The sequence below is a fragment of the Dermochelys coriacea genome, chromosome 2, assembly GCF_009764565.3.
Source record: "Dermochelys coriacea isolate rDerCor1 chromosome 2, rDerCor1.pri.v4, whole genome shotgun sequence".
NCBI classification, from domain to species: domain Eukaryota; kingdom Metazoa; phylum Chordata; order Testudines; family Dermochelyidae; genus Dermochelys; species Dermochelys coriacea.
Window position 1 is genome coordinate 138,919,011 of NC_050069.1, and position 21,256 is coordinate 138,940,266.

A 21,256-nucleotide genomic window follows, 5' to 3' on the forward strand; every position below is an offset into this window, starting at 1 on the left:
CTCTGTACTAGAATGCAATAGCAAGCAGCCAGAACTTTTAAATTCATGAATATATAATCTTTGCTCAAATAAACTTCAAAATATACACCAATTCTGTAATCATGGATGTAAGTTTTGCTTTCCCGTATACCAGGGACAATGAACCATTTTATATATGTGTAGTACAATTCCTTTCTTCATGGACTTTAGCGTTGCAGAAAATGGAAATATAGCCTCTGCAGTTCATAACCAAATGTACAGTACTGTTGCTGAAACACCACTAACTTGTTGACATCTCTTTATCATAATCATTGGGGGCCTAATCCAAAGCCCACTTAAGTCAAGGCCTCTGATTTGTGTGTGATGTGCTTAACTTTAAGCATGTGCTTAAATCCCACTGAAGTCAGTGATGGCTTGTACTTAACTGTTGTGCAGAAGGATGCCCTGAGGGGGCTAACAATCCCAAAAGCAAAGGAAAACAGAAGAAAATGAAACAGAACAAACACAGGGTAGGGTTTGGTCATTAGAACTTGAATGCTTATAGTAGGAAACCTGCTACCATCCTCTGTCCAAAAGATAATGGATTGCATATCTGATTTATGCAAATAAATGCAAAAGTAGCATGCCTTCCTTCCTATTTTAAAATTATGTTGTAACAAATCCCAATGGGAAAGATAAATGAATGCATATGTGGAAATTCACCGGAATGAGAAGAGTAAGGTAAGTCAATGGGAGAGTGTCTCCCATCAGTGCAGAGTGGTGTAAACACTGCAGTAAGTTGACCTAAGCTATGCTACTCCAGCTATGTAAATAACATAGCTGAAGTCAACGTAACTTAGTTCAATTTACTTTAGTACTGTAGACAAGGCCAAAGATATCCTTTTAGAAAGAGGCATGGTTGCCCATTTTTGACACTATTTTTTACACTTAGAATAGAACTGCAGGTGAACATACACCTACAAGGATGTGCATGTGAGCAACACAGATGAAGTAGGACTCAAGATGACAATGTATGCAGATAACATAGAAAACATCAAGCAGTGATCAAAGCTTAAAGCATGGGTCTCAAACACATGGATGCAGCCTGGGGAGTTATTTCCTGCAGCCCGCCATAGGCGCCAACTCCACCGGCAGCCAAGCTCCCCTCACCCCCACCTCCCTCCCAGCACACTGTGTCCCCGCTCCTCCGCCTACCTCCCAGTGCTTCCCACCACCAAACAGCTGTTTGGCAGCGCTTAGGACTTTTCAGGGGGGAGGAGCAGGGACACAGTGTGCTCAAGGGAGGAGGTGGAGAAGTGGCAGGGCCAAGGCAGTGATTTGGGGAAGGGGTTGGAAAAGGGGCAGAGAGGGGGGCAGAGACTTTAGGGAAGGGGTTGGAATGGGGGCAGAGAAGAGGTGGGAAAAGCCAGGGCAGGGAAGATGTTGTTAGCTGAATCAGCAAAACATAACCCCACCTCTAGCCCTGCTGCTGCCTGCTCCCCTACACATGCTCTGGAGGGGAGGGCGGGCAGGCAGATGGGCTCTCAGAGCCACTGTTTAAAGCAGCATTTACAGTCACTCTCACTCGGGGGGGGGGGGGGATGTCTGCTGCATCCATTTCAATGAGCCGTTTCCATAGTTCTCTGAAGTCTACCCCAGTCAAACTGCCCAAGCTTGACACCCAGCCTTGCAGCTCTTTGCTCCGGACTAACCCATTGAGCCTGCTCTTCCTGCATCCCCAGTTCTCCCCTTCAGCTATAGCCCAACTCACACCACCCTCAACCAGCCCCTTCACCATTCTTCAAATCTCCCCTCCCTCAAGGGAGGGCCAAACACACCCGCCATTGAAATCCATCCCCATTGATCTCATGTGCAGTATGAAACACTGGGGGAGAAGGGAGCAGGGAAAGCAGCAGCAGCCAGTCACTGGGAAAAGCCCTTTTCCTTTAACACTGGGAGGGAGGGAAAGGGAACATGAATCAGAGAGAAAATTCATGGATGGGGGGGAGGGAACTGGGATCTTGAATTTTCCAGTTTACAAAAGCCAAGCTTGTTCCCAGCACCTCTCACTCTCACCAATGCCTGGGCGGAAAATAAATTCCCGACCCGTTGAGGACACGGACGCTTCAACACAGGTGCTGACTGCTGAGTAAATTCACTCAATAGAGGCCTACAACTCCCAACATGCTCTACTCCACCTTGCACCCAGCTGCTGCCTTAGAGACGGAGCAAGGCATGCTGTGAGTAGTTGGGAAGAATGTTTGTTAAAAGTGGCAACATATTTTATATGAATAGTTACTTTGAAAAGTTCCTGCCATTACAGCTATGTTGATAGACTGTTAGTGTAGATCATCATCAGTGTTACTGACCACATAAGGAATAGTTACAGGTGTTTATATTTTATTAAAACCCCTCTTCACATTAGTTTAAAAAAAGTTAATACATTGACTTTTAATAGCATACTCTACTCACTTTTTCCCATTTTTGACTATACTTTTGTATCGTTGTATGAAAAGGTTTCAGCGATGCAGCCTTCGGGCCAGTGTACTAGTCCTTATGTGGCCCTCGTGGTGATTTGAGTTTGTGATCCCTGGCTTAAAGAATCACTGTCTGCAGTACAATAAAAGGGGTTTATACCTTGAAAGGAGAGGTGGCTGCCCAAAAATAGAACATAGCTGCATGCCAAGGGAAAATGCATAATGAGGCAAGTCTGTGATGACATGAAGTCTAGAAAAGCATCTTAAAGAGGTTGTAAATTACACAAGCCTGCCCGCCCCCCAATTCTATTTAAATGTATCTATCTAAGGTTTGTATATGGCCTCAGGACTACAACAACAGAGCAACTTAAAATCTTTAATAGATTTATCCTCAGAACTCTATTGGTAGGGAAGTATTGTTATCCCCATTTTATAGATGGGAAACAGAGACCCAGAGAGACTAAATGATTTGCTTGAGGTTGCATGGGATGTCTGTGGTGGAACCTAGGTCTCCTAAATCCTCACGTAGTGCCCTAACAACAGGACTATCTTTTCCCTCCAATATTTAAAATGTATTTATTCCAATTAAAATATAAGCTGTTTTTTAGGTATTGACATAGTTCATCATCTCCCTTACATACATTCCATAGAATGATTTTGGTATCCCTTCCCAAGGCCATCCTTTGTGGTGCTTATGCAAATGCACATGGCTACATATAGCTACTATAGCACTTCATTCCTGCAAAATGTGCTGTCTTATGCCACAGTATCTCCCTACTCCCTTTCTCCCTGGCCTGATGCTCCACTAGAAGTGAGGACGCCAGGGATACATACAGATGATGGGACAATATCGGGTCACAGGTAGGGAAGAAGGACATGTTTATATAGTACCATGGAAAACCCAGGCCCTAATCCTTTCCATCACAGTAAATTTTGTTGACTCTCTTTTCGGATAGGGAAGATTAAGTTTGGGTCTGTTTTCTTTTTGTTATTTGGAATAGCACCACACTTTCCGCATGTCTCTATTGCAGGGAAATTTCCAGGCAACATGTTTAACTCTACTAGTGGATGAAATTCCCCATTTTGAACAAAAGCAGACTGGATTGGAGCCTAAAAGTCTATTGAAGTCAATGGGATTCTTTCCACTGACTTCAGTGGGCTTTGGATCAGGTCCTCAGTCATTAAGATTGTGTTGTACTGCAGCCAGTGATTCTTTAAGCTTTGATAACCCAGAAAACACCAAGAAGTGCTCTGCATACATTGCCATTTTGAGTTCTACTTCATTTGTGTTGCTCACATGCACATCTTAGTAGATGTATGCTCACCTTAGGTTATATTGTAAGGGTAAATGATAGTGGCAAAAATGGGCAACCATGCTTTATTCTAAATGATATTGTGTAAGCCCAGAATAGCTGTGGATATGGAGGACCGGAGTTCAGTCACAGAAGGAAGCTGTTACCTACACACCATGAATGCATCTTTTCCAATCATCATTTATACCTTTTTGAGGTGTCAGTTTTTGGTTAGTTCTAATTATTCTCCCTCAAACAAGTCTGGACACTTTCTTCTTCATCTTGTTGTTCCTTCATTATAGTAAACCAGGGCATTTTTGCAAAGCTAGATTGCTACCAGGACCTCTGAGAAATCTTCTGCTTCAATAAACTTCTGGCAGGTTGAGCTATGTAAAGCAGACAGATTTCTGATAAGACTATATATTTAGACACTCCTAGCACTCTTGTAAGAATGCTTTTCAGTTATCTGCATTTAAATCTCCTTTGATTTTAGCCCTTAGGTTTACTCATTGGTCACCCTGTCCAAGGGAACCCAGGAGCATAGGTACAAGATACTATTTCTTCAAATCACACCGTCTGAGTTCACATTCCCAATTCTAAGATGAATCACAAAGGGGCAGGAGTAGTACATCATTCATCCATAGATCAACAGGCTCTGTTTGCTCTGTGCTGCAGGCAGTATCCAGTTAATTACACCCCCATGGAAAGGTAAGCCTCTCCTGGTACATGAGAGTGGAACACCTATGTCTAAATTCTAATTAGAATAAGCATTAAAGACATGTTTCCAACAGGCAGAATGTGATTGAGCAAGTGGCACACATTCCTTTCGGATTAGTTCAGACACTTCTACTGCAAAACTTGTTGGCATATTTTGAAAGACTGAGTGGCTATTAAGAATTTATTTGATTTGACAGCTACTAATCTGTGTGATAGGCATGCAGAATGCTGGAAAACCACAGGAAAAAAGTAAGGTTAACATTGCAATATTACCAGGTTTTAATTTTTGTGCTGGTTTGATAACTGGACGTACGGTGATTTCAGCCAAATGCCTATTGCTCAGTTCACTGTGCCAAACTCTGTGGTGATGTAAATGGTGGTATAAGTTATATCCTTGGTGTAAGTAAAGTAAAAAGTGACTATTAAGTGTCAAGAATCTAATTTATGACCATCTGGAATTTACAGTGCTATTACAAGAGACAAAAGGAAGGCATTAGCAGCTTCCAGTATCAGAAAAAGTGGAGGGCAAGGGTTAGGGGTTTATAACTTGAAAGGAGGTGTGGCTGTCAAAAAAAAAATAGTACATACCAAGCCGTGTGTCAAGGGAAATGCTTAATAAGATAAGCCTGAGATAATGTGAACTCTAGAGAAGCATCTTAAAGAGAAGCTGTAAATCACACAAGTTCCCCCCCCCATTTCCACCACACCCTCCAACTCTGATTTCAACCACCCCACTGGAAAATCCTAACACTGATAACTAGCATATCAAAGGTACGATACAGGCCCTACAATGTCAAAGTTCAGTCCAGTGTTGGACCAAAGAGTTTCAACATTAAAAATGTTTAAATTAGGGCTGTCGATTAGTCGCAGTTAACTAACACAATTAACTCAATCATGATTGATCGCAATTTTAATTGCACTGTTAAACAGTAGAATACCAATTGAAATTAAGTATTTTTTTACATTTTCAAATATTGATTTCAATTACAATACAGAATACAAAGTGTTCAGTGCTCACTTTATTGGAAATATTTGCACTGTAAAAATAGTATTTTTCAATTCACCTCATAGAAGTACTATAATGCAATCTCTTTATCGTGAAAGTGCAATTTACAATGTAGATTTTTTTTGTTACATAACTGCACTCAAAAACAAAACAATGTAAAACTTTAGAGCCTACAAATCCACTCAGTCCTACTTCCTGTTCTGCCAACAGGAGATAACACTTCCTGCTTCTTATTCACGTCACCTGAAAGTGAGAACAGGAGTTCACTTGGCACCTTTGGCATTGCAAGGTATTTATGAGCCAGATGCACTAAAGATTCATATTCCCTTCATGCTTCGGCCACCATTCCAGAAGACATGCTTCCAGGCTGAGGCTTATTTAAAAAAAAAAAAATGCATTAACTAAATTTGTGACTCTCCTCCTTGGGGGAGAATTGTATGTCTCTTGCTCTGTTTTACCTGCATTCTGACATATGTTTCATGTTACAGCAGTCTCAGACGATGACCCAGCACATGTTGTTTTAAGAACACTTTTGCTGCAGATTTGACAAAATGCGAGACTTCTAAAGATAGCTACAGCACTCGACCCAAGGTTTAAAGAATCTGAAGTGCCTTCCAAAATCTGAGAGGGATAAGATGCGGAGCATGCTTTCAGAAGTCTTAAAAGAGCAACACTGCGATGCAGAAACTACAGAACCCGAACCACCAAAAAAGAAAATTCACCTTCTGCTGGTGGCATCTGACTCAGATGATGAAAATGAACATGTGTTGGTCTGCACTGCTTTGGATCATTATAAAGCAGAACCTGTCATCAGCATAGACGTATGTCCTCTGGAATGGTAGTTGAAGCATGAAGGGAATATGAATCTTTAGCGCATCTGATGCGTAAAATATCTTGCAACACTGGCTACAACAGTGCCATGCGAACACCTGTTCTCACCTTCAGGTGACATTGTAAACAAGAAGCAGGCAGCATTATCTCCTGCAAATGTAAACAAACTTATTTGTCTGAGCGGTTGGTTGAACAAGAAATAGGACTGAGTAGACTTGTAGGCTCTAAAGTTTTACATTGTTTTGTTTTTTGAATGCAGGGTTTTTTTGTACGTAATTCTACATTTGTAAATTCAGCTTTCATGATTAAGAGATTGCACTACAGTACTTGTAATGCGTGAATTGAAAAATACTATCTTTTGGTTTTTTTACAATGCAAACATTTGTAATAACAAATATAAAGTGAGCACTGTACACTTTCTATTCTGTGTTGTAATTGAAATCAATATGAAAATGTAGAAAATATCCAATTTAAATAAATGGTATTCTATTAACAATAAGTTATTTTTTTTCTAATCGCACATAATTTTTTAATTGCTTGAGATCTTAATTTAAACATTGTAATAGTGGGGCTTTGAAGATTGATTTGAAGGAGGAGAAAAAGACTGAATGATGTACAGGATCAGGGAGGACATTCCAAGCATAAAGAACATCATAGGAGTAAGTATGGAGGCGACTGTGGGGGGAAAAGATACAAAGGAGGACCAAAGGGAAGCAGAATTTATAAGAGCATAAGATTTGAGCAGAAGAATGGTGTGCATAAAGAGAAAAAAATTGGGCCTATGCCCTCTTTTTTTGCTTCTTTGTGATGTATGGAGACAGCCTGAAAAGTTTTCATGGTTTTGTTTTACGTTAGAAATTCAGGCCTTGCCTACCCAGTTTTTCATGGAACACTTAGTGGATGAATAGAGAACTAGTAGAGTTATGACATCACAAATGCCAAGAAAATTAAACCAGCAGGGAAGTGCTATTTATTCTAAGTATTTAAAACATTCTCTGTATTTTTAACAGCTTATTTAACTCCAATGCTGAATAAAAAGTTGGGAGAAAAATCTCTTGATAAAGCTCATTCCTATTCAGTTAAGGTTTGGAAAAGCTGTAAACCCACATCTCTGGGCCCTCTAGGAGAGGCCCTCTTCAAAACAGGGAACCCAAGATTTTATATTCCTATTACTACTTGTTAAAACAAAACTAACAATAACCCCCAACATTTTTTTCAAGACTTCTTTATGAAGCAATAAAAGGCAAAAATTGAGTTCCCCTGAAAGTGAAATTAGCCCATTGAATCTGTCTGCACTCTAATTTTTTTATGAAATATGAAAATCTTAAATGCAAATCTTACAAATGCAGTAAAACTATGGCCTAAGTAAAAGTAATCACACACACAATATATATGAAAAGGTATTAGATGTAACTTACACAGGTGTTTATGAATCATGCATTTTATGGCAAGAGGCACCATTATGATCAGTTAGTCTGAACTACTACATAAGTCAAACCATAAAACCACCCAGTAATTCCTGCATCTGACCCAATACTTGTCATGGAGCTACAGCGTATCTTCTAGAAATAAATTCAGTCTTGAATAACAGAAAGCAGCAGGACAGGGGGAACCCATAAAAGTACACCAGTGATAATATTGAATCAACCTGTTTTCCCTGAGACCTTGTGATCATTCAGTCACCAGTTATTGACTCTTAAGTTGGCAGGGGTTTGGGGTGCAGGAGGGAGCATGAGAGGGGGTGCAGGGTGCAGGAGGGGGCTCAGGGCAGGGGGTTGGGGCACAAGAGGGGTGCAGGGTGTACAAGGGGGCTCAGGGCAGGGGGTTGGTATGCAGGAGGGGGTGTGGAGTAAGGGAAGGGGCTCAGGGCAGATGGTTGGGATGCAGAGTGCAGGAGAGGTGCAGCAGGGGGTTGGGATGCAGGGTGCAGAAGGGGTTTGGACTCTGGCCTGGCACTGCTTACCTGGAGTGGCTCTGGGGTGGCAGCAGTGCGCAGACAGGGTCCCTGCCTGCCCTGGCCCCATGCCACACTGCTCCTGGAAGCAGCCAGCACCACGTCCCTGCGGCCCCTGAGGGATGGGGGGCAGAGGGCTCCGCACACTGCCCTCCCTTGTGGGTACCTTCCTTGAAGCTCCCATTGGCTGCGATTCCCTGCTCAGGGGAGGAGGCGGAGGTGGAGGTGGATCGGAGCTGAGCTGGGGTGTAGAGCACCCACCAATTTTTCCCTGTGGGTGCTCCAGTCTCTGCACCTATGACTCCCTCAGTCTCTCCTGTTGAAGCTGTTCCAAGGTGTATAAATAGAGAGGTTACTGCAGTGCAGGGACTGGACCCAGGGCCTCACATCTCTCAGTTGGAAGCCCTAAGCACTGGACTACAGAGTCACTCACTTTTTCTATGCCTAGCCAATGGTTCTGTAAGAAATCATACACAGTGAAACAACTTCAACCCACAAGATCAAGGGAGCCCTACATCAGGCTATCCCATAGCCCAAAGGTTAGAGAATTTGTCTGAGAGGCAAGACACCTCTCTAACTCTTTTCTCCCACACAGGCAGAGGGGGGAATTGAACTTGGTTCTCCCACATCCCAGGTGAGTACCCTAAGCACTTGGGCTAAAAGTTATAGTGGGCAGCACCACCAGCCCCTCCTGGCAGTAGCCAAATTTTGAATAGGCCTGATCTGGTAGGCAGCCTTTGAGCACACCTACCAGATTGGGCCTTGCATGTGAATTAGGTGGCCAAATGCCTAATTTTCCCCAGTTTGTGGATTGCTTGGAGGTTAGGTGGGAAATTGGCATCTGGCCACCTAGAGTGAGGCAGCAGTGCACATGCTCAGAGGCAGACACATAGGCACTTAGGAAACTTTTACCCTGAGAACTTAGATGCTGGGTGAATTTAGGTGCCTATAGCCTAAGGATTGGTGGGAGTTTTGTGGGTTGTAGTGGAGCCTAAAACTGGAATTTAGGTGATATCTAAGTACCTTTGTGGATCTGGACTCTCATATCTAGGCACAGTGTTCCAGACCAGATGTATTTAGGCTGCTAACTTCCACTGACATCAATGAAGGTTAGGAACATACATACTTTTGAGGATCTGGGCCAATATGACTTCTCTCTGTCTCTTTCCCTTTCAGATACTTCCCTGTGCCCATAGCCAGGGTATCAAAGTGATAAATCAGTATAGGTTTTTCTTTAGAACAAATCCTGAAATCAGACTCTTAGCAGGTAAATCATTGATATAAGAATGGGTTGGAAAATCCATAGCAAAAATAGCATTTTTTTAAAGGATAGGCTAGGTAGTATTCGAGTAGGCACAGATGTCTATTCCACTTACTTGTGTGCACACCCAGAGCGCTGGAGCCAGAGACTTCGCCCAGTAGTACCCGTAGAGGGGAAGCGCTCATGCCTCAGAGCCATGGCCCCTTTGCTGGCTATGTGAGGCAGCACTGCCCTGATCCCCTTCAGTTCCTTCTCACAGCCTGTGCCGGAGTCGGAGCTCCGTGTGGTTGTAGTCTCACAACCTCTCATTTACTCTTAGCCTCATTTATTGTATATTGTTAGTGTTCCCTGGTGATGCCCTCACCTGGGTTTGAACACTGTCCTTCGTGTGGAGGGGCAATCCCCAACAGCCACTTCCACACACGGTGCTTGCTTTGTTTCAGCGAGGCCCACCTTTGTAAATCATTTAAAAAGGATACAGATGTTGTGGGACTTTTGCCTCAAGTAGCCCCTGTTTGAACAAGCCATGGAGCCTAATTTGGAACCAGGGCGCTCCTCGGGTTGAAGATTGCCCTCGGGCTTGGAGAGCTCTGCCGCCTCTTGGTCCACCTGCTCTTGTTCCAGGGCAGGCACCTCTCTGAAGAGGCAGAAGAGCCTTCCTCAGTCATTGGCACCAAGGAAGAGGTCTCATAAGACCAATCAGGACCACTCCAGGTCATGGGACAACTCATCTGCTTCCCCCAGAAAAGCGTGGACTGGCATGAGGCTGGTTCCGGCATGTGGGATGTCATGGGTACCTCTGACACTTCCATGTACTATTGACTCTAGTTCTGGCCTCCAGGCATCTGTTGAGTCTGGTACCAACAAGGACCGGTATGGTCTGTGTCCATGTCAGAGTACCAGGCAGCCAGAAACCTTCTCTTCCTTTCAGTCGCAACCTCACCATTTGTTCAGGACTTTCCCAGGACTGTGCCACCTATGGCTCCTCCGATGGAGTGAGCCAGTGAACCCTCATTTCTGTCAGCAGCACATCCAGATGCTCCCCTCCCCATGGTTGGGATGGAACCAGTACCAGAATTGGTGCAGGGAACCTTGGCACCAGGACTCTCTTTGGCCCTGCTGCATTTGATGCCACAAGTGCTCCCATGGTGGCTCTCACCACTTTCGACATCAATGCATTTGGGTGCTCCAGTACTGCTGTTTGTGCTGGGAATGACACTGCCTATGGCACTGGCATGCTCAGTAGTGATGGCTCTGCCTTCATTGGGGTGCCAATTTACACCTCGTTCCAGGTGACAGATGAATCGCATCACCTATTGGCTCCCTTTCTTTGCCCAGGTTGCCAAGATATTGGGGCTCTGATTTTGAGTTGTCATCCTCCTGCTCTTCATTACCCAATGAATTCCAGGGGCTGCAAATACCAGTATGGCTTGCAAGGTTGGTGTCTCTCCTGGCTGGGATGGAGGTTCCTGGCTTGGCCCCTACTAGACACCAATAACCTATCCATTTCAGCAGCCTTGGACTCAGTGGGATGCTCCTTGTGTGTGGAGATCGCTCTTGATCCCGTTTGAAGCCGAAGTCACCTGCCTGTTTGATGGTGATGGCTTTGGATCAACCAGAAACCCAGGAATTGGTGGTCTTCCTCCCCACGGAGCCAAAAGAGTCCTTCCTCCTGGGTATGTCTTCCTGGAGGGAGAGCCAGTTTTGGCTCAGTCAAGACCCTTGTCCTCATTGCTAGACAATACTGTGTTGCCTCGTTCATCCTCCTTATCTATTCTGGAGTACTTTAAGGTACCAGGTACCTGTTATGCCATGTAGCTGCATCCCTGAGCCTCCAGAGGGAGTTCCTCCAAGAGAAAACGCACAAATTGGTGGACATTTTACAACTTGCTGGCCCCAGAAGAATGGCCCTCCCAGTCAATGATATGCTCCTTGAGCTGGCGAGAGCCCTGTAGAGTACACCAGCCTCAGTACTGCCAGTGGTGAAGCACATGGAAAAGTGCTACTTTGTTCCTATGCAGGGATTTGAGGGGTTATATTCCCAACCAGCCCCAAATTCCCTGGTCATAATGGAAGTAAAATAAAAGGGCCTGGTGGGGTAGGTTCATGTCAATCCCCAAAGACAGGGACTCCAAGTAGTTGGATGTTTTAGGCAGGAAAATCTATACCGCATCATCCCTACAGACGAGGATCACATTTCAACAAGCTTTGCTGCTCCAAGTATGATTTCCTCAATTGATCAGCCATGGCTAAATTTGAGGTCCAGTTGCCCGAGGCCTCATGTGAAGAGTTCTGGGTGTTCATTGTGGAAGGCTGCTTGGTGGCCAGAATGTCCCTGCAGTCTGCCCTTGACATTGCAGACACCTCGGCCAGGGTCATGGACTTGGCGGTAACTGGCTGGAAAACTCTGGGATTGCTCTGAACCTCCAGCAAGTCAGAGGACTTGCCCTTCGATGGCCAGGTCTTGTTCTCAGACAAGAGTGATGACACTCCTTCAAGGATTTCAGAGCTACCACTACCTTGAGGTCCTTGGGAGTGTACATGCCATCTGTGTAAAGATGCCACTGTGGGGCACAGCAGCAGCAACAATGTTGTGTGCAGCATTCCTTTGTGCAACCATTCCCCCCCAAAACAGTGGGACTTCCCTAGAAAGAGAGACAGATCACACAGAAGAAGCAGTTGGGCTCAGACTTTAAACAGTTCACATGCTCTCCCTCGGTGCAGGCTAAGTGTTCATTTTGACTCCTTTATCCAGAGCACTGGTCTAGTCATTACTACTGTCCCTTTGGAGACAGGCTGACCCACTTTTACAGTGCTTGGGACTTGATTATCTCCAACAGTTGTGTCCTAGACACACTTAGATTGGGCTATACAATCCAGTTCCTCTCCACACCTCCTTCTTCCCCTTCCCTCTTCAGGGACCCCTCTCATGAGACACTACTCATCCAGCAGGTCAGCTCTCTGTTGAAGTTGGGAGCAGTGGACAAAGTTCTGCCAAAACACCGGGGCCATGGCTTTTCCTCCCAGTACTTCCGGATACCAGCATCTGAGGGTGGGATGAGTTGCATTCTCGACCTTCCTGGCCTCCACAAATTCTTCAAGTACATGAGATTCCGCATGGTCATTCTATTGGTTCATTGCTCTGCACCTTCAGGACGCTTACTTTCATGTGGCAATTCTGCTGAGCCACAGGAAGTTTCTGAGTTATGTGGTAGGAAAATGTCATTTTCAGTATACAGTTCTCCCATTCGGCCTCTCTTCTGCCCTCCCAGAGTCTTCACCAAATGCATAGCAGTGGTCATGGCATATCTCAGGAGAAAAGAAATCCACGTCTTCTTGTACTTCAGTGACTGGTTGCTGAAGTTCGGCTCCAGAGAGGAGGTACTCACCCACATAGGCACAATGTTGCATTTGCTCAATGATCTGGGACTCATTTTAAACACTGCAATATCAGCTTTGGCTGTCACTCAAAAAACTGAGTTTATTGGGGCCTGTTACATTCCATGAGGTTGAGTGTTCCTGCTGATCAAGTTCATAGATTTCTTCCAGGCAATTCAATATCTCTGCCTCTGTCTGCAATCTCAGCCCTCCAAGACAGTCCCGCATGTGTCTGAGCCTGCTGGTGTCCACTTGCACATGGGTGGTCCAGTTAATCAGTTTGCATTTTTGCTATCATCAGATGTGATTCAGGATGGATAACCATCCTGCCTTGTATTCTCTAGACAGATTGGTTCACCTTCCTTCATGAGTCCTAGATTCCTTGTGCTTGTGGGAGTCCCCTTCATATGACCTACTCCGACCACATCAGTGGTTACCAATGCTTCCCTTCTGAGTCAGAGGGTGCATCTGGACTTGAGGGTGCAGGGCCTGTGGACAAAACACGAAGCTTCATGCCATATCAACATATTGAAACTTCCCCAATGTATGTCACGCCTTCTGAGAACGCATCAGACAGTCAGTGGTTCACATTCTTACCAACACTGTGATGAATAAGTGGTGGGGAAGCGCATTCCAGGTAACTCTGCCTGGAGGTGATAAACCTGTGGCAATTTTGCAACAAAGACAACATCACTCTGATAGCAGTCCATTTGCTGAGGATGCAAAATCATCTTGCAGACCCTCTCTGCATGGTTTTCTTCCTGAGCCACAAATGGTCCCTGAAGGAGAGTGTTCTCTGGGTCGGCTTTGTAACATGGGCAACTCTGTGACTGACCTCTTTGCAACAAAATAAAAACAGGAACTGACAACCATTCAGCTCTTGATGGGGCCTCAGCCTGGGCTCCCTCTCTGATGCCTTCCACTGCAGCTGGCAGTTGACTCTTCTGTATGCCTTTCCACCTATTTCAGGCCTTCCTCAGTTCGTCCTCAAGCTCAAAGCAGATCAGGCCAAGCTCATTGCTCCAGCATGGCTGAGACAGTGCTATTTCTCAGATCTCCTTGTTCTATCAGTTCAACCTCTCATATTGCTTCCTCTCCATCATGACTTGCTCACCCGGAACCCCAGCTGCACCCTCCTGTGATCAGCTACCCTGCACCTCACAGCGTGGCTGCTGCATGGCTAAATGAAGAGAAAGCTCAGTGCTCAGAGGCTGTCCAACAATTCCTCCACTAGGATGGCCTACTTAGTGAAACAGAAGCTGTTCTCAGTGTGGTCCTTGGCCTGCTGCACCCAACCAACAGGGGCTTCCATCCAGAACATCTTGGAATATCTGTTACATCTTCAGAAATTGGGTCTTGTGCTCAGTTCACTGAGAGTGCATTTGGCCAGCAATATTAGTGTTCCATTCCCAAGTTCAAAGGACGTCAGTTTTTTCCAATGCCATAGTGATGATGTTTCTGAAAGGGCTTCTCTGCTTACATCCTCCAGTCTGAGAATTGGTTCCTTGTGGGACCTAAACACAGTCCTGGTGGCTCTGATGGGCCCTCCATTTGAGCCCCTTGCATCCTGACCACTAACCCTCCTGTCTCAGAAAACTGCTTTCCTGATAGCCATCACTTTGGAAAGAAGGGTATGTGAGTTGCAGACACTCATGGCTGAGCTGCCTTATTCTCACCTTGTCTTTGGAGAACTAATGCTGCAACCACACCTAAAGTTTTTATCCAAGGTGGTCTCAGTTTCATCTGAATCAGGCAGTTTATTTACCTGTGTTATTCCCCAAGCTGCACTCTTCCACAGAAGAACAGCGCCTCCATACTGTCGATGTCAGGCAAGGTGTAGCCTTTTATCTAGAAGCCATTTTGCGTTGCCAATTTGTGTCATATGCGGACTGCATGAAGAAGCAAGCACTCTCTGCACAGACTATCTTTAGATGGCTAATATCCTGTATCAAGGCTGCATATGAGATAAGTTTGTTTACACCTTCTCAGAAAAATATGGATTCACTCCATGAGAGCGCAAGTGACATTGCTAGCATCCCTCCGTGACATATTCATACTGGACAGAGACACTTAGCACAGGTGTTTGGAAATCAAATGGAAGACTGGAACTACCTAGTGTATTAAAAAAAAATGGGAGAAGTCAGGCATGACTTTTCTTTCAGTGTGAAGGAATTTCTCTCTGTATGCAATTTTCTGCCACAGAGGATTTCATGCACATAGATGGTTTTCAAATAATGAAGTTGTGCAATTTGCGTCAGTATTTCTCTACTCTTCATTTCCTGTTTTAGCAAAGTAACAATAAAGAAGGCTCAAAAGAAGTCTCACAAATTACTGAATACTGAAAAAAATATAGGTTATTCTTATGTTTACAGCAAAAAAAAGTTTAGTGGGATGGATTTGATTTTAACTAAAACAAAATCAGTTCTCTTGGTCTGATCCTGCAGTCTTTGCACATTCCAAATTATATTTTTTCTAAGTGGGAGTTTGAAATATGAGAAATACAGGACTGAGCCTTATTTAGTAATTGCATTTCTAAAATGATGTTTCTGATCAGGCTACCACACAAAGCCACTTAATACAATTTAAAACTTACATAAGAACAGCTATACTGGGTCAGACCAAAGGTCCATCAAGCCCAGTATCCTGTCCTCTGACAGTGGCCAATGGCAGGTGCCCGTGCCCCAAAGGGAATGAACAGACAGGTTATCATCAAGTGATCCATGCCCTGTCACTCAATCCCAGCTTCTGGCAAACAGAGTGCTAGGGACACCATTCCTGCCCATCCTGGCTAATAGCCATTGATGAACCTAACTTCCATGAATCTATCTAGCTCCCTTTTGAATCCTGTTATAGATTCATAGATTCATAGATACTAAGGTTATAGTACTGGCCTTCACAACATCCTCTGGCAAGAAGTTCCAGAGGTTGATTGTGTGTTGCGTGAAAAAAAATACTTTCTTGTGTTTGTTTTAAACCTGCTACTTATTAATTTCATTTGGTGGCCCCTTGTTCTTGTATTATGAGAAGAAGTAAATAACACTTCCTTATTTACTTCCTCTATACCACTCATGATTTTATAGACCTCTATCATATCCCCCCTTAGTCGCCTCTTTTCCAAGCTGAAAAATCCCAGTCTTATCTCTCCTCACACAAAAGCCGTTCTATACTGTAATAATTTTTTGTTTCCCTTTTCTGAATCTTTTCCAATTCCAATATTTTTTTTTGAGATGGGGTGACCACGCCATATTCAAGGTGTGGGTGTACCATGGATTTTATATAGAGGCAATATATTTTCTGTCTTATTATCTATCCCTTTCTTGATGATTCCCAACATTGTTCACCTTTTTGACTGCTGCTGTACATTGAGTGGATTATTTCAGAGAACTATTCACAATGTCTCCAAGATCTCTCTCTTGAGTGATAACAGCTAATTTAGATCTCATCATTGTATATGTATAGTTAGGATTATGTTTTCCAGTGTGCATTACTTTGCATTTATCAACATTAAATTTCATCTGCCATTTTGTTGCCCAGTCACCCAGTTTTGAGATGTCCTTTTGAAGCTCTTTGCAGTCTGCCTGGGACTTCACTATCTTGAGTAGTTTTGTGTCATCTGCAAATTTTGCCACCTCACTGTTTACCCCTTTTTCCAGATCATTTATGAATATGCTAAATAGGACTGGTCCCAGTACAGACCCCTGGAGGACACCACTATTTACCTCTCTCCATTCTGAAAACTAACCATTTATTCCTACCCTTTGTTTCCTATCTTTGAACCAGTTACCAATCCATGAGAGAACCTTCTCTCTTATACCATGACGGATTATGAGGGACCTTGTCAAAGGCTTTCTGAAAATCTAAATACACTGTACCCACTGGATCTCCTTTGTCTGCATGCTTGTTGACCCTCTCAAAGAATTCTAGTAGATTGGTGAGGCATGAATTCCCTTTACAAAAAACATATTGACTGTTTCCCAGCAAATTATGTTCATCTATGTGTCTGACAGTTTTGTTCTTTACGATAGTTTCAACCAATTTGCCCGGTACTGAAGTGAGGCTTACTGGCCTGTAGTTGCCAGGGTCACCTCTGGAGCCAGTTTTAAAAATTGGCATCACATTAGCTATCCTCCAGTCATTTGGTACAGAAACTGATTTAAATGATAGGTTACAGATAACAGTTAGTAGTCCTGCAATTTCACATTTGAGTTCCTTCAGAACTCTTGGGTGAATACCATCAGGTCCTGGAGACTTATTACTGTTTAATGTATCAATTTCTTCCAAAACCTCCTCTAATGACACCTCAGTTTGGGACAGTTCCTCAGATGTGTCACCAAAAAGAATGGCTCAGGTTTGGGAATCTCCCTCCCATCCTCATCAGTGAAGACCGATGCAAAGAATTCATTTAGTTTCTCTGCAATGGCCTTATCATCTTTGAGTGCTCCTTTAGTATCTTGATCTTGGCCCCACTGGTTGTTTAGCAGGCTTTCTACTTCTGATGTATTTAAAAAAAAATTTGCTATTACTTTTGGAGTCTTTGGGTAGTTGTTCTTCAAATTCTTTTTTTGGTCTAATTCTATTTTTACACTTCATTTGCCAGAGTTTATGCTCTTTTCTATTTTCCTTATTAGGATTTATCTTCCACTCTTTAAAGGATGCTTTTTTGCCTCTCACTGTGTCTTTTACTTTGTTGTTTAACCACAGTTGCTCTTTTTTGGTTCTCTTACTATGTTTTTTAAATTGGGGTATACATTTAAGTTGAGCCTCTATTATGGTGTCTTCAAAAAGTTTCCACGCAGCTTGCAGGGATTTTACTTTTGGTACTGTACCTTTTAATTTCCGTTTCACTAACCTCCTCATTTTTGTGTAGTTCCCCTTTCTGAAATTAAATGCTACAGTGTTGGGCCGCTGTGGAGTTTTTTCTGCCTCAGGTGGGGAAACTTCTACATATTTCTTATTTCCAGCATGTTCTTATACATCACTAGGACTGAAAATAGATTTATAATTTGTAACCTCAGCCTTTGTACAAATGTGTCTGTGTATTAGGATTGTTATGGTTAAATATTTATAATCCCAAATCCTCTTTTTAGCCAGAGCCTGTGTTTGCCTCAGTTACAAATCTCATTGCCCAGGTGCGAGATTTCACATGTGCAATGAGTGATCAGCTCTACTAATCTAATCAAATAGAATTATGAAAAATAGTTGTCCATAGAACTCATTTTTGTATTAGTGTTCCATATGAATCTCATCAGTGCTGCAGTCCACAACACTTCTCTAATATTCTACAGCATTTTGACAACACATTATGGCATTTAAATACTTTACATATATTGCCAGTGTAAATTGTTTGTTCTCTCTAATATAAATCAGTTATTTTATTCCCAGATTCTATTATTTGAATGTGAAAGTTATATTTCATTAGTATGGTATTTTGTTATTATGATAGCCATTTCCAAAACTATGAAGATATTAACATGCATCTACATTCTGAACATGTATACAATTATTTTAGGTGGGGAACGAATATTATATTCAGAGATTCAAATTTTATTTTCAAAGAGGTCTTAAATCAGGGAATACTAATTACAAGATAGAATAACTGTAATAATTAACAAACAAAGCAGCTTAAAGAAACAAATACACAAATGAAACAAAAAGAAACAATTGCCAAGCATTGTTCACGTAAAGGTTCTGTTATGGATGTGCATGCTGACCCAGCTCACATGAGTATTAACCAGCAGGAACCTGTGAAACAAACATTCATATTAGTGTTAGGGTGTCATGCCTGCCAGCTCATCTGAAAAAAGAAAAAAAAACTCAGTAGAGTCAAAATTTGTGTTTGTTTATATAAATCTGAATTAGAGCATTTGCTAATGGTGTAGGAGTTTCATGGTCCTCTTCCTTGGTGTGGGCAGGGTCCTCAATGGTGTGAGGAAAGCATACTGTCTCCTATCCCACTGGGTTCAGCCCCCTCCTCTCTACCTCCACATACACCAATGATGAGAAAATAGAAGCCCCCATTTCACCAGTAAGTACTCCAGTTCCAATGTATGTAAAAGGGTGAGTGTTGAGGGTAGTTCTCATGGGGAGATGCACTCTCTCTCTCTTTCTAACTGCTTACTCCCTTTCATTCTTTTCCTCCTTAATATCCTCATATGGGGAACAGAAAGTTAGTGCTTTGCAGAGGGCAAGGAGTGATGAGGCAAAGTACAGCAGTCTTTTCACTTCTTAATCCCAGTCTCTGGGGCAGGGCTGGAAGAGCCAGAAAGGATATGGAAGTGCAGAGATAGCAGGAAGCAGCAGTTCCCTGCTGACTAAGATCTAAGGAGTCCAGTCCTTTGTATACAGGGGAAGGGAGAGAGCAGGAAGCCTGTATCTGTTGATGAGAGAGGAAACAGCCCCTCAATACAGGAAGTGGCTGTTTTGGCTGAAATTCCACAGAACATGAGAGGAATAGGGGAGAGGGTCAGTCAAGGATTCCTCAGGAGGCTCTGAAAATTGAGAATTTATGGAGAATACCATAGCTTTGACAGGACTTGGATTTATAACATCTGTAGCCTGCAGCCATGGAGGATGACATGATCTTTACACAGGCTTAAGAAATATCAGTATTCTGGCTTTAAAAGTATGATTTAGCTCCTAGAAAGTCACACAAACACAGATCTGACTTCCTGGACATGCACTTTGTGGGGAGAACAGTCAGAGATGCATAGCATATTACAGAGGGTGCTGGTCATGACCAGTACAGCTAGTGTTGCAGAAAAGTTTCCATTATAACATTCTGATTTCTGAAATTCATCTCCTCCAATTATTCACCTTTAGGCTGAAATCGTTCATGCTTCGTCTTTGCCAGAAGATGAAGGTTTTAGAAAATTTTGAAGGTAGGGCTGATTACTACATGAGAATTCCTTTGGGATAGTGGAGCCCTCCGATTGAGTGAAGTAATCACAGCTCTCTCCTACACCTATCGCCTCACCTACCCAACGTAGTGCAGCCCATCAATTCTCAGATGGCTGCTCTAATTTACGCCGAGGCTGGAGGAGATGTTACTTATGAATTATGGAGCTGTAATTGAGCAGATCGTGGCACAGGAGAATGTCGGTATCCCGAGTGTCAGAGAAGAGGAGTTATAATGGAAACTGGGGTTTTGTTTTTTTTGCTATATCGATGAGAGTTACAGCCAGCATTTGAAGCAGAATACATCCCCTGTTGATTTTACCATGGTGGCAAGCATAGGCGTAGTTTGACAGCTATATTTGGCAGAGGAGAGGGGGTAGTATGCATACACACACAGGTGCTGAAGCCAGTTCCCCTTGCTCACTGGCTCTCCCCCCGCCCCCACCTGGAGTGGTACCTGGGCTGCCAGTGCTGGGGAGGGGAGGGGAGGGGATGGGTCAGTTTAATGGGGGAGCCTCAGCTGTTGCTGCTGCTGAGAGGATGCTGCATTCCAGGCTTCTGCTTCCATCGCTATTCCTCTATCGCCTTCTCTTCCCCATCCCCTCGTCCTTCTTCTCCCGCTCCCCTACCTCCCCATTCCCCCATCCTCTTCTCTGTCCTTTCCCCCTTCCTTCCCCACTGCCTCTCTTCCCCCAACCCTCCTCCGCACTTGCCCTGCCATACTGTAGGCATGCATCGTTGTATAGAAAACAGGATGGTGGCCACACAGGGTGCCCAGCACACGCAGAAGAGGAAGATCTAGGATCCAGGAGGTGGCGTCCAGCTGCAGAGGCTGTGAGTCGGAGTGGCCATCCTCAGTCACCCTCAAACATGAGGCGATATGCCTCAATGTCATTTTCCATCATCATCTTTTGCAGGTAACTGCTGGTCCTTAGGGATTGGGTCCTGTCATGGCCACATCCCAGAGCAGTCAGGGCTTTCAATTGTCTCATCACCTTCTCTAGGGTGACTCACTCTTGGGCTGCCTGGTTCATCAGCAGTTGATTAGCCTCCTGTTGTAACTGTACAGATTCCTGCTGAGCAGCCATCTGGACTCTGGTTGCCTCTTGTTGTGTCACCATGGCCTGCATCAGTACCCTCACCATATCATCCAGTCTCAGCAATGATCTACCATGCAACCGGAATAGCATGCTGCATGAAATCCCACTCTGACACCATGTTTGGCAAGGCATCTCCTTCACTTTGTCAGTCTCAGCATTTCTCCCTCTGGTGGAGGGGGCCTGGAGTAAATCAGTCTGACTCCAGAGCGGTTTCTTTGTGCCTCACTCTGGTTTATTTTTTCAGTATTTACAAAGTGAGCCTTGGGGTACTCTTCAGCCGAACAAGAGCAACAAACTCATTGATATAAGTACCTTTCTCTGCCCCATCTCAGGTGTTGCCTTCGGATGCTGGCCTCTGGATGCCAATCCTTCCCCAAACAACAGTTAG

General features: G+C 43.8%; 1 long non-coding RNA gene across 1 annotated transcript; it reads right to left on the reverse strand.

Moving 5' to 3' along the window:
- Positions 1-2,134: 2,134 nt before the first annotated feature.
- On the reverse strand, positions 2,135-17,735 carry LOC122458820. Its single transcript, XR_006279098.1, has 3 exons — positions 17,724-17,735; positions 14,395-14,400; positions 2,135-2,422 (listed from the first exon to the last, which is right to left on the reverse strand). It is a non-coding gene; the product is annotated as an uncharacterized LOC122458820 (long non-coding RNA).
- Positions 17,736-21,256: the final 3,521 nt, after the last annotated feature.